This window comes from Zootermopsis nevadensis, unplaced genomic scaffold, assembly GCF_977971745.1.
Source record: "Zootermopsis nevadensis isolate Lab colony 2312 unplaced genomic scaffold, Znev_1.0 Znev_ptg000024l, whole genome shotgun sequence".
Lineage (NCBI taxonomy): Eukaryota > Metazoa > Arthropoda > Insecta > Blattodea > Termopsidae > Zootermopsis > Zootermopsis nevadensis.
Window position 1 is genome coordinate 12778699 of NW_028259156.1, and position 14354 is coordinate 12793052.

Genomic DNA, 14354 nt, shown 5'->3' on the forward strand with positions numbered 1-14354 from the left:
TCGTAAATAGAGCAACGTTAATTGTAGAAAAAAGGGGTGGATATTTTGTTGGGAGTCACGCTAAATGTACGCCACATCAGTAACTGTTTCAAGTCAGAGTTACAGACAGCAATGAAGTGTACACTGTATCTTCTTCCTACTGTTTTTACTTTGAGCCATTTATAAATTGACAGGGATTGAATTTTGTTTTGTTTTTTATTTTATATTAAGCTGAAACGAACCAAAGAATTTCGATATGAATTATTACGAAACGCACGTTTCATGCAGACAAGATTGGCGGTAACTGAAACAGAAACAATGATTTAGAGGACATCAGAGAAACAAAGCGCAGCTGCAGAAAAATGGAAACGCAGAGGAAACAAATCATATATGTACACAGTCATAAAAATGAGTGTAGAATTTCAACATCGATCGCCGAATTGCAATAATTCCTAAAGCCCTGTATGCAATACAGTACTTATCTGTGTGTGCATAGTTTCACGGTGATCGCTATCTGTGACATGAACCCATTTATCCGCTCCTAGGGTACACAACACTGTAATCAGCAATCACAAATCTATTGTATCATTCCCATTTAGTGGCGAGCAATATTGAGGTAAATGGACTGGCCCATTATTGTCAATATCAAAACGTTGATCATAGGCAGTTCTAGCGCTTGTAGTTACCGTTAACTGAAGAGACAATAGACCTCTATATGACGATTAATATTAGACTAGATTTATCAGTAATGCTTTGTGCCAGTTTTCGAGTACGAGAGAGGAAGAACATAATGGGTTATTGGTGAAGTCGCTGAGACATTAAACTAAAGCTGAATTAAGACCGGTTTTAAATTTCTGTTGAAAATTATGAAAAGCGGATTAATTCCGCCTTTCCTCGGAATAGAGGCTAAAATAGTGGATGGGGACAGGAAAGTTGATAGGGGAATGTTCTGACTGCAAGTGGAGAATGAATTTATACAGGTCAGAATTAGGTCTAACACAACGCTCACTGACTTTCTCATTTTCTGCCACGTGGCTTTAACTAATCACCAGAACCTTAACCGATTCACACAAGCGTTGTGACAGAGAACTTTACAGCTAATGAGAAGGGTTTAAAAGTGTTTACAATTAATGCTAACTAACTCTGTGATGAACATTCATTCTTAAGAAAATGATAAGCGCTTAAATATCAATAAATTTCCTACATTTTATAGAGCTCAGAATTTCGTTCTCGAATTGATACGCATCTAATCCATATAATACTTTATATTTCTTAATGATTCGTTTGAATATATTTTCCTCATCTACACCAGCCTTAGAAGTGGTATCGTCTCAAAATGATTTAATATCAAATGTTATCATTAACATTCTCACAACCATGTGAAACGTAAATCTCCTATCTGATCTCAAATTCGAACACATTTCATTTTAGCACCGAGGTAGAGAGAAGTGTTCCCGGAAACACACACTTCGTTTTATAGTACTTAAAGCAATTAGTTTATGGACTTCTCGGCTGTTACTATGACAACTCCATTATTTAACACAGAACACAAACATTGTAAGCTTACTCCAAAAAACCAACTTCTATTCACTTACTGATATTGGTAATGAAATCCGTTATTTACAAAGTTTGAATTACATGCTTCTCTGCTTTCCTTTTTATGATACGACGGTGAGTATATTAGAAACAGTTGCTACATTCTACAAAAATACTTGTTATTAACGTTCAAATGTAATTTTATGAACGCGTGCTGTGTTTACCTACCTGTGCTTACTAAATCAGTACGACATTCATTTTCCCTTCCCACAGCCTTTAGGGCACATATATGTTATAAAATTGTATGCAAAATAATCGAACGTAAACCAAATTTTGTCGTATCTGATAAATGAGAATTTGTGGGTTTCTGGAAATATCTGAATTATAACTTGTTGTCTCCACAGCTCAGAATCGTAACAAAACCTCAGCTGTGGCCGCTACTAACCATTCCAGAATTCGAGTTATTAGGCCAGTCTGAAGAACCGTCGTAGCCAGTCAGGCTTAACTAATTAACTAACAAATTAACTAAGTAAACTGTGATTAAAAGAATCCTGAACATGGACATATCCATATCTAGGTGAAAACAGTTCATATCCTCACATCCTATATTTTAAATATTAATTTTGATATGATCGTCCAATGTACCAGGTCATCGAAATTCCCCCTTCTCTTTAGACTTTTTGACTAAAATCTTGTACCGTCTCGATTCCATTAACCTAATGAAGAATAAAATCAATAAGCTACTCATTTGATTTTCTCCGCCCGCCTGATATATTATGAATGAACAGAATGACAAACCTTAAGATGTGAAATATATGAAGACTGAAATCAAGGTTTCCCTCACTTATTCCATGAGAATTTCGGAATAATGCCTTCAAATATATTTAATCACTTCCCCATCTATTAATTAAAGCTTACTGTGTTCAGTTATTCTTGCAGTTCTCAAAACTTTTATTTGTTCGTGTCTTAAGTAATCTTAGGTTTCCACTCTAAACAGCCTATGCAGTCTAGTGTTATCAAAGTTGCCAATAAACCAACAAATAATGCTAGTTAAAGTATGTGTATCTCCGAAGAATTTACAGTACAGCCGAAATATACAAAGTGCATCACCAGTCAGCTAGAATCTCATTATCGCTGAACGATTGTGAAAAATTGGAAAGAAGGAAATTCTTTGTTGCATGTCGCAACAATAAATACATCCACGGAAATTGAGTGAATGTGACCAGTGCCACGTAATCTAAATTGATGCTAGGTATCTGTTAAATACGCATCGAATTAGTGAGTGGTTCTGTTAAGACTTAAGCTTGACTCATTAAAATCACCCAGCATTTTACTTCTCTTAAAAATCAATGACTTGCTGATACTGATTTTACGCCAGTTTGTCATAGTCTGTGGTTAGCCTCTGCTGTTTGGTTTCCGGAAGTATTTACTGTTCAGTGTGCATGTGGGTTTGTAATTATGTTTAAGAGGGCAGCGCTTAGTTTCTGTAAACAGCAGAACGTTGCCTACACAAACACCTCAAATCCTCATGGTTACTGTGACATCATACCAACCAACAATAATGACCAATTAGTGGAGTGGCTGGTCGATGGTCACCCGCAGACGTTTACTGGTTGTTGCAACACATGTTGCTGTTGATTCCTATGCAGTGCAGTCGGCATCACCCGCCCTCATAACGGACTGCCAGGCCAGCGGCCTCTGGTAAATTAATTGTCACTGCTGCAAGAGAGAGACAGTGTTAGCACCAAACAGTTAGTCAAAAACCCAGATACAGAACGTTCAGTAACTACACATGCCAGTAAAACACCTACACCAGTTACAAGCAGTGTGTATGAGCTTCCGATGGTCTTTTTTTTTCCCTCTGTGGGGCATTAAAAATAAGTGATGGAATCGAAACTCGATAACTTATTCATGTATACATGTAGGAGAAAAAATTAAAATTACATTCTGACGGTGGCGACGCTGGTAGCAAGAAATCCAATCAAAACTATGTTACGCCTATGGTGAGGTCTGGCGGAATCTACGCTAGCCGATGACCTAATTGCATTTCTGGTAAACAAAATGAAACAGTAGACGATAAAGACCGCCACGGTGGTCTAGCGGTTAGAACACTGGCCTTGTAATCCTAGGGTCTCGGGTTCGATTCCCGGCGGTGCCCGAATTTATAACTTGCGTTGGGCAAGGCCGTGGTCTAGGCAACACGGAAGTTTCCTCCGGGGGCTTCCCCGGTTTCTCCGTGGCATCCCAACAATTACTCCATTCACACACAGAAGAAGGCAATGGCAAATCACTTCTGGATCATCTGCCAAGAACGTATATGAACAGGTCCCAGTCCGAGAAAAGGATGGAAGGATCCTGTTCATATGGACCTGTCATCAGACAGAACACTAAATAATAGACGATAAAGACGAATATAAGGTTTGAAATCCACACGTCCATGTGTCTAGTGACGACAAAAGTGGAAACTATAAGTACGTAAGTTTAATTTTTATGCGAACCAATTCTTTTGTGAGTAAGACTTAATATCTTAGACAAATCTATTCAGTGATGCCAAGTGCAAGGAACTCGTGTGAAAATTTCGTATGCACCGATAAAGATTGTACCTCTTCAATCTTATTAAGTTCTGAATTATTCCAAGTATCTGCTGTTATGCTTCTGTTGAGTTGAGCGTGTTACGTATAATATAAAATACTTCTGTCTTCGTAATTATCCACCGACTGCATTCGGTGTCCGATCAGGCTGCTGTGGAACCGTAGAAGCGTAATCATACTACTTAACGACTCATCTTCAGCGCTGTTTCTTTGTTATACAACAATATACTTTAATGCAAAAGCGCATCTGATATTTGATTTATCGCGAAGCCGAATAGTTTGAGTATCTTCCGAAGAGAAAGAAATATATCCTTATCATGAAGATGGGTATCATGTGCGATGTTGCACCCTGTAGTCTGGTAAATATTTACCGACGTTTCAGAAGTACTTTCTGTCTCATCGTAAGAGCAATGAGTTGTCAACTTGTTACCCTGGTAATGGGGGCAGTCAGCACCTTCTACCAGTCTGGAAGGCGCATCCCAGAATCCTCTCCACCACGAGAACCTGAAATCTCACATCGTTATAAAACTCACCTGACTCCAGTGGTAATCACATTTTTACTTGTTATTTCCATTTCTGTCTGTTTATAGGTTGATTCAGCCTCTGGTAAGAACCTCAATGCGTCTCCAGCAAGACAGCGAGAGACGGCTTTCTTCTGAGGGGAGGAATTACTTAATTACAGAGAACACGGACGGATAAATTCCTTCTATTTCATCTTCTTCGAGACAGGCAATATACACACAACTAGGAGCACATTCTCTGCTAACATTATCATGACGTGACAGGAACATGAGGGCCAGTCTACCACTTTCTAGTGCGTTTCTTAACTCAAATAATGTTGCGGTACTTCGACAGGAGAACCAAACAGTTGTGTTCAAGAAGCATTGGCCACGGAAAGAAAATACCAGAATTTACTGATATATATAAATCAAATCCTGTGGAACGACAATATTTAATAAAATATTATTGTGACGGAAGTTAACATATACTAATATAAAATTGTTTTTCTTAAATGATAATGAATGTTATATAACTTAGGAGATTGCTCGATCATGTTTCATGTTATGTAAATGTTTTATTTCCCATCTGTTGCTCTAATTACTTTTAAACTAATTTATGAGAGGATAAGTTGTGATGAAATTGCCGATATTGTCAGTCCTGACGTCACGAGGCTAATTGCCGAGTGGGAAAGAAACAAGACTCCATTTCAGCAACATATTTCGTATTTATAACATGATAACAGGGTAAGACTGGAACCATTTACCAAAGATTTTATACACCAAAGTAATTTCTAAGTATATAACGCATTTCAGTTTCTGATGCAAAACAGGCCTACAGTATACGTTTGCATACATAGTTTAGTAGAGTTTTGAGCTGTGTTCATATTCGATACGCTCAGTGAAATTTCGTGGCCCTATTTGGTAAAAACGGATATGGCCTAAGTGTAGTCTGTTCTTGACACGTAAAATATCGTTTAAGCAGCTTAGTAGATGGGAGACGGTAAACCGCGCTCCTCCATTGATTTCAGTCCACATGCAACATAACAGTGTTTAAACAATAGGGTGTGGCCACTGTTATATGAAAGCCTGACTTCTCAGAGCGTGTTTAATTAATTTTACATAAAAACAGGCCTAATACACAACTAAAGCTGCCTAATGTGTCAGTGGGACCATGTATTAGCACGATGAGTTGCCATCATATTTATCAAACTCTTTAAACTCACTATGTAAACGTATGGAACAGACTGTATGCACACGTGGTATTCTGTCAGCATTCGAATCCTTTTCAAGTTTGTCAATGGACCATCATTCATTTGTGGGTTCCCTGGATAAAATTAAAATTTGCCTGAACTATTTAACAATTTATTATTGTAATTATTATATCGATTTAAGTGACGTGAAAATTTCTCGCCACGTAATTGTGTTCTGTAAGTTTTTAACTTCTTGTGTTTAAATATAAGGACACGTGCTTTACGCCGAAACAGTGGCGGAATGTGTGTAGATATTGAAGACGAACTCTTCAGATTTCAATGCTCATAAAATATATCGTAAAACAACACTCAAATTAGTAATCCGAAAGACAAATCTTTCAACATGAAAGAAAAACTGGACAAAATTAACATATTTTTAAATTGTTACGGTTTTAATATATTTAATATAAAATTTGGCGGTAATTAAGATATTGGAAAATGGTTAAGTTTACTGGAATTAATAATCTAGTCAGATTTTAACGTACCGAGTAATGTACCGGTATTCAGCGTGGGAAAGATTTTAATTTATTTGTACTTGTTAAAATATTCAGAATATATAATTTAACACGTATTGAATCACTGTTCTGCATAAATGCTATAGAATCAATATTACTGATTCGAATGGTTTCAGCAGTACATAGAATTAACGCTTGCTAGATGGGAACTGCCACATGTTTGTAGCTTGCGGTTCTGGAATGTGTCAGGTGTCTCGTTTGGAGATTTACCATGCAGCCTGCCTTTTTAAATGTCAACACATGGTTTGCAAAGTGTTTTGAGACAGCCGAGTTTCTGCACAGGTAACGTGCTGTAAGTTAGCAATGACGTGGGCTGGCTGTATTTACGGCACACAGACTGGAAGCCCACGAACTCTGTGAGATTTATAATTCTCTAAATAATACTATGTGGGGAAAAAATGTTCTTTCACATCTGTTAAAGGTCGGAGCTCGAAGAATAGTATTCCTGTGAGTATATCGGGTAATAATAAAAATTCAGCAATTCCACTAAATTTCGGTAACATTTGGCTAAGTTGTTTAAAATTTATGTGAAAGTGTAATTAGATTGTTTGATGTAGTTGGCACTAATGCCTCGCATTCGGGAGGTCCCGTGTCCAAGTCTAGGTCTGGAGACCGACTGTCCTGACAGCGTCTTCGTGGTTTTCCTCATCTCTCCAAGCAAATTCCAGGATAGTATTAGGCCATGACCGGCTCCTTACATATACTTTCCATTTCATTATTCGTCTTATGCTTCGTCCTGTATAATTTTAGCTACTAACAACATTATTAAATAAACCATAAATAAATATAATGTACAGAAGAGATTTCTATACTGTTAATTAACATAGTTAGAGACAGTCTACTGAACTGACATACCTTTTCTCACTTGCTTTCCTATGACATGTACGTAACAAAATTTTTATCTAAATAAAACTCTCGAGACAATAAAGAGAAAATTTAGAGTGAATACTTACTGTTAGTTAACAGCACTACAGCAGAATTTTGAGCGTATGAGCCATGACAGAACAACGATCTATAAGAACACTTAATTTACCATTTTACAAAGACATTTGCATAGTATTTAATGACACGCTGAAATCCAAATTTAGAGACTGTTTTCTTACGTTGTATTTTATTAAATACTAGTTTTCACTGGTCCTTTGGGTTTCTGTGGCTGATTGTGATGAGTCAGATGATACCGTTAAATTCACTATCTCCGTACATACTACATCACTACTGGCCTCTGCTGGCTCAATACTTAAACGCATTATAAAACTTGTGCTCTCAGTGGAACAAAACATGTTACAGTTCCCATTATTAGAATTCACTAGGAAACATGATGTTCCATTTTAAACAGGCCTGCTGCATATGTTACTAGTATAATTTTATTCATAATCGATTGTTATCTATTTCTTTGTACGAAAACGTTGAGTTTCAGGATGGAGTGTTGAAAATTACAGTTTGCATGAAAAATACTATTCACGCTGAAATGTTGACCGAATTTAAGATAATCTTCCTAAGAAAAAAAATATGTATAGATACAATATATTTTTAACACGGCGGCTCCCAAAAATCGACATTTCATATATTATAATAAATTTTATACGTGTTTCAAGTGTAAAGTTTGTAGCTCTATATGGCCACGTGCTTTGTTTAAACTGTCATTTACTTTCATTAAGCAAACTGTCACTTTATTATATGTGCAAACATGAATATATGGACACTTGCATTTCGAGATGAATGATTATAAAAGTCACAGTTATAGAGAGGTGTGTTCAATAACGTGTGGTACTTCGGATTTAAACCCAAAGTACGCATCCAAAGAGATCCTCAGAATGTAATTGGGGGTCGCTGTTTGTTAATATAGGTACTTAGTTTTTAAATTAGTTATCTTGAGTGATGCATGTGCTGCCTTTATGCTGTATATTAACCGAACTCAGTGTTTCTAGTCGTAAAATACCAAAAGTGAAAGAATGAGAAGTACTTCGTAAATATCTTGTTGACAAATGGCAAAGTGAGCCATGCTTCATTGCTCGAAGTGGCCTATCTCCCCCTCTCCACGTTCTTTGGAGCCGCTGGCTTGAAGGCCCTGATGTGTGTGTCCGCCGAGCAGAGGAGGACTCTAGGACCGAGTGCTTGAAGTCATATAGGTCTGTTTTTTGTGTTTATTTAAAGTTACTAGTCGTAACCCCGACCGGAGTCTGAGCCTTGGGGGTGGGGTTAATTGATTGGTGTTTGTACAGACCAGATAATGTTTCTATAGCTGACCTTACGCAACCAGAACTGTCAGTCTGCACAATTGTGTCCTTTTGCAACATTAAATCTGTTTGTGTAGCTTCTGAAACAACAAATGTACCTCCATTTTGAGCTATGAATGATGGATAAGGTACTGTGCCAGACAGCACAAAGTTTGAGGACTCACACAGTTCACTTCCTTGAAATACAAACACTGATGAATTTTGAGTTGTTGAATTTTCAGTGCCAACATTCTGCATGCTATTTGTTTCGCTTACTGAAGTACTAAGAGCCCTTTTCGCCGACAATGGAACTTGTGGTTCTGAAGGATGTGGTAGTTTAACAACAGGCAATTCATCAGCAAATGTCTTACAAGAACTTGCACAATCATTTGCTATGATCAGTTTCTTAGTACCATACATTTTGCCTCCATTGACGACTTTTCTGAAAACTTTGAATCAGTTGCATTACGTAGCAGACTGGGTTTTGTAAGGGCTTCATCAGGTTCTCCACAGTTCTGCTGATTAAAAGGACTTTGTGAAGGTATACAAACATGACCATCTATGGATTTCTCTGTAGATCTTTTTCTTTTAGTAACGCTCACTATTGTGCTCTTGTCAATGAATGTACTAAAACCAGAGAATTTTACCACTGCATTGCTTATTTGTTGTTCTATTACAACTGAGAAGATTAGATTTTGCACTGTTTCCCGCTATTGTAAGATCAAATGCTGGAAATATTTTACCAAGTTTATTAGATTCTGCTAAACTGTGACTTGTAAGACCTGCAAATATTTTTGATCTGTAGGATTTTGGTCGCAGAGGCGCCTCTGGAACCGACAGTTTATTACCAAAGCAAGACGTTCTGACACTTTTTGAGGAAACTGGAGTCTTCAGAGTGGTCGGCTGCGAGCCCTGAACTGCAGTACGTCCGTCAGTATTATTTGTAACAGAGTTGAATCCAAACACCAATCAATCAACCCTACCCCCAAGGCTCAGACTCCGGTCGGTGTTACGACTAGTAACTTTAAAGAAACGCAAAAAACAGACCTATATGACTTCAAGCACTCGGTCCTAGAGTCCTCCTCTGTCCGGCAGACTCATCAGGGCCTTGAAGCCAGCGGCTCTAAAGAACGTCGAGAGGGGGAGATAGGCCACTTCGAGCCATGAAGCACGACTCAAAAGTAAAATATTGTTTGGCTAATAAGATGTTGAATAATAATTATTATTGTTATGTAGAAACCCTATATTTCAATAAGCCCTGCAAATTATATTAAATTATGAATTGACTCTTGACTCTGAAGCCTGTACATTTCTGCAAAATTTGCTAACTGCTTTGAGTGAAGATTCAATTTCTCCAGAAGTAAACTGTAGCGAATCATGTGAAGATTATATCCATCATTCAGAAATCATTCTGTGGCCCCATTTCTTGAAGGGTTCATGTCCATTACTCTGTGCTTGTTTCACGCTCCTCTCCTGTTCCTCGTTCAGACAGTGGCGGTCTTGGGAGCGGAAAGCAGAGCTTAGTTAAGCAAAAGGAAAATAATCTAAAGGTGTTAGCGACACACACGACGTTTTGCAAAACGCCTTATTGAATAGGGGAAGAGAAACTTATTATCAAAAGGACACGTTTTCTTCGTTGCAATTTACCATCGTTTCTTTAGTAAGCGTATTCTTTATATACGGCGTCTGATCGCCTGATTTACCTTCCCTTTAAACAGCGATTTCTAATGGCGTTAATGGGTTATTTTAGAAAGATTAGCTTTACGCATGACTTGTAAAATCTGATAGGAATAAGCCGTTTTGTGTTGAACAATTTTACTCTGTATTGCAGTCTGATCTGTGCAATCGCATTGAAGTATAAAATTTATAACATTTCCTTATAAAGCAAATTAAATTTTACAAATTCTTTATAGCGACTGAAGTCAGATTCCTGCCAAACGCAGACTCCACCAGACGCTACCATAGGCAACACCGTAACATCTTTCGAATTTTTGCTACCACAGTCTCTACCGTCAGAACTTAATTATAATTATCTCAGTATCGCGCGACGAACGACTTATTTCTTGGAATAAAATTCTTGAAAATTATATCCCCACTTTAATTGAAAGATGTGGCATTATGTTCATAAAATTGCGCTAATGTACCCTGTTCTGAGCACAAAAAATTAATTCCATCATGTCTGAGGGTCTCTGTTATATTTTTTAACATGACTTATTTTTTCCTCTCAGCCATTTTTGGCTCCCGTCCAATACCCAAACTACAGCAGCACCCTCGACAGACATCTTCGACTTCTTATTCAACACATTCTAGCATTCCTTCCACATCTGGAGGCTGTCGCCTCTATGACGCAATAAATAAATTGTATTGTGCGTCAGGATATTGAGGATATTGACTTTTTGTGGCATAAACTCGCGTTCCGTCTGACACAATGCTCAACACGCACATAAAGTACATTTTGCTTTGATAAGCACATGACGGGGTAATAAATGACATTCAGAATTCAAAGATCTGTACAGAAATTGCTATAGAAGAAATTTAATGTGTTTTTACATTCCATTCCATTTCGTTGAGTTGCGTTGTAAATTAAATAAATGGTGGTGACAAATTGATTGACTATTCGATTGATTGATTTTATAAAGTGACCTGTCACTTCCACAAGTAATTTATGTCATTAAAACATATTTGCTATTACAACAATTTACTTATATGATTTGTGTGTATTTTATTAAATCTAATTTCTGATAAATTCGAGACGAAACTTCAAGATAACAGATTGAATAGGCTTACAATAAACATATCTTTAATGGTTTTTAGAAAAGAATCTGTAAGTTACCTAACCTAGATAATGTTCCTTACGGATTTTTATTATGTCTAGTAAAATAAGAAGTAGACGCCGAAATTATTATCTGCTTTATAAGTAAAAAACAGGTTCACTGAAAAAAGAAGTCAAATTTTGACTAGGCCTACCATAAGGTATATTACAATGATCCCTTATTTTTCGCTCATCTGCATAAAACCATAATAACCAATTATATTGAAATTTGGAGTAACGTTCCTTTTATGTTATCCATCGTTTTGGACAAAGTATAACGCATATTTAATATTTTCTCTAAGGTTTATTTAACTTTCCCTGCAATACTATACAGACAGACCCATAAACTGTAATATACTTTTAAGATTTTAATTAGCATAATGAGGTTAATATTATGTTCCATAGCATCATGTAGCTTATATTTGTATAATAAGTAGGTAATAAATTAAATTATATACTTGTTCCTTTATTTCTTGGAAATAAAATTTAGGTCTAAAGTTATACAACATTTTGGGCTGCATCGGACTTATTTTAACAAAATTCGTTACACATTCTTTTGAGTTTATATTGCAATTAAATAATTCTCCCTGTTAAGTAATATATTGTGTAAACTGGTTTTTTTTTACACCCATAATTCCTATATCATCAATTTACGAAATTCGTGTGTACACGATATTTGAATTTTACAAAATAGTCTTTTTTATTTAAAAAATAATATATTTGTCACGTAAATTTAGTTTATGTTCTCATCCTCCTTTAGCCATTAAACTGTTTAATCTTTGTTCTAAATTTGCTTTGTTCGGTGTCAAGCCTACAAATTTACATTCAGTGTGTTGATAGGCCTGTAAATTTTCGAAGCTGCTATTTAATTGGTAGTACCAAATAACATCGAGGGAAGGCGTACAGCAAAACAAATTGCTGTAGTGGAAGTTACAATTTTGTTCCCTGTAGAAAATACATAATTTTTTCGTGATACAAAGCTGAGTAATAACGCGGTTTAAAATCTACCACGTCGGAAAATTTAGAGTGAGTTCATACATAAAAGTAATGCAGTATCAGGATTGTACTATAGATATATGGGAGCTTACTAAAAACCCTAGGTCATATTCGTCTTATCTGAAAAATCTTTCATATGTTGGATACAACGAAAAACGGGTACTGCAGTGTACACGCTTCACGGCCTACGTTCTGTTACGTTCAAAATTCGGAATTTATTGTACATATTGTTTTTGGTCCAAAGCAAATTTTTACAATTTTATAAGATGTAAAGCAAGGTTTATATTCCTTATGAAATATATAGTATATAGATAATAATTAATATATTACTTTTGGAATAACTTTATATTTTTAAAAAATGTTTTCGACGGTACAGAAATACCCTGATTGTGCTCTGAATGTACGGTAAAATCTTCACAATCATGTAGTAAGTTGGCCTACTTTATGTAACGCAAGGATGCTGCAAAGTAAATTTATTATTTTATTCACACTTACATATCATCAGAATATTCCTGGTGAGAAAAGTAAGTTTAAACTGCACAGAAAATTAATGTCCGTTTACAAGGAACCAGATTTCTTGTCAAAGTTAGATTTAAGAAGCACATCATTCCATGGGCCTTGAATTATTTCCTTAAATTAACGAAATTATTACCAGAAGCCACGCTATGCTGAGATTATTGTTTCTTCTCTTTGTGACACGTGCGAAAGTCCAGCCTCAGAAATTCTTTACAGAGACGAAAAACCTGAACATTGAAGATAATTCCATGCAATCAAAGTGAAATATATGTATTAATTGGTCTATAATGAGAGCATATTGGTTGCAAATTGCAATAATTTACGTTCGCTGTATTTTCTACGTCAAGAAATATTGTCACACCTTATATTTAAACATAATTAACATATGTTTAAGTTTCCGTGATGGCTGATACTGAGACTTTATTATGGCCTTTCACCTTGTCACAAAAATTATTGGGCGAGCAAAATAGCTGTGATAATTTGTAGGGTTAAAACCTGTGTACATATATCTAAGAAGCTTAACGGCTAGATCTTAATAACAGAAATACGGGAGATGATTGTATCGGTGAATAAAAATGTCAGATTGAGAGATTAACATTTTATGTACTGTTAATAACGCTTTCTTTCTGAATGTTGTTGAACCAGTAACTAAGCTAAAAACATGAAACACAAATACACTAAGACGAATGGTGTAACATTGATGTGCTTTAAGTAATAAATATTCTTCCACAGAGTAATATATAGAAACATATTGTAAATGATTTCCAAACATGTATAAATTAAAGTTTCATTTTGGAAAGAATAAATCCAAATGGCGTATTATTCCACACCCTCACTTATTACAAACAGTTACGTCAATGCCTTCGTCACGTTTGATAGGCGATTGCGAGATGTTTGATACATGTGTAAGAACACATTACAATTGCATTTATAATCCTAAGGTAACACGGTACTCCTCGGGGTCTCAAAAGCAACGAAAACAATTGCTCAGAACTCATAAACTCACGTAGCCGAACTGAGGAAGTATATCATTCAAAACTCTCATATTCTAGGTTTATGTAAAAGCGGAGTTTTCGGTTAAACAAGAACCTTTAATCTAGAGGTTTTTAAAAATGTCAGCCGTAAAGTCTTAGTAGTAACATTCTTTAAAACCATTGAGTTATTGTTATATTTTTTTGTTCTTGTGATGTAGAGATGACAGTTCCAAAGAAAAAGGAATGATACATAACACAGAGGGGATTATAAGTAACAGAATAAAAGAATATTGACGTCTTTTGTGCAATAGTCCAAGTTAACCTCCTTAAAACTGGTTATTTCAGATGAGTGAGTTTTTCTTCTGTTTTCATGAAGAAAAAGAGTTTTAGTAAGAGGACTTCGGTCGAATCGCTCGCAATGTTCTGTGGGCAGGGGATGCCCAGGTTTGTAATACCACCCGACTTTCAG

At 36.1% G+C, this 14354-nt stretch overlaps 1 protein-coding gene across 2 annotated transcripts in view; it reads left to right on the top strand.

Annotated features, from left to right (window-relative positions):
* LOC110835460 (uncharacterized) overlaps positions 1–13717 on the top strand; it is a 127726-nt gene extending 114009 nt beyond the window's left edge. For both annotated transcript variants that reach the window (XM_087355532.1, XM_087355533.1), the window contains exon 7: positions 4697–13717. The gene's annotated coding sequence lies outside the window, so the exon portion shown is untranslated. The remainder of the gene's footprint in view (positions 1–4696) is intronic.
* Positions 13718–14354: the final 637 nt, after the last annotated feature.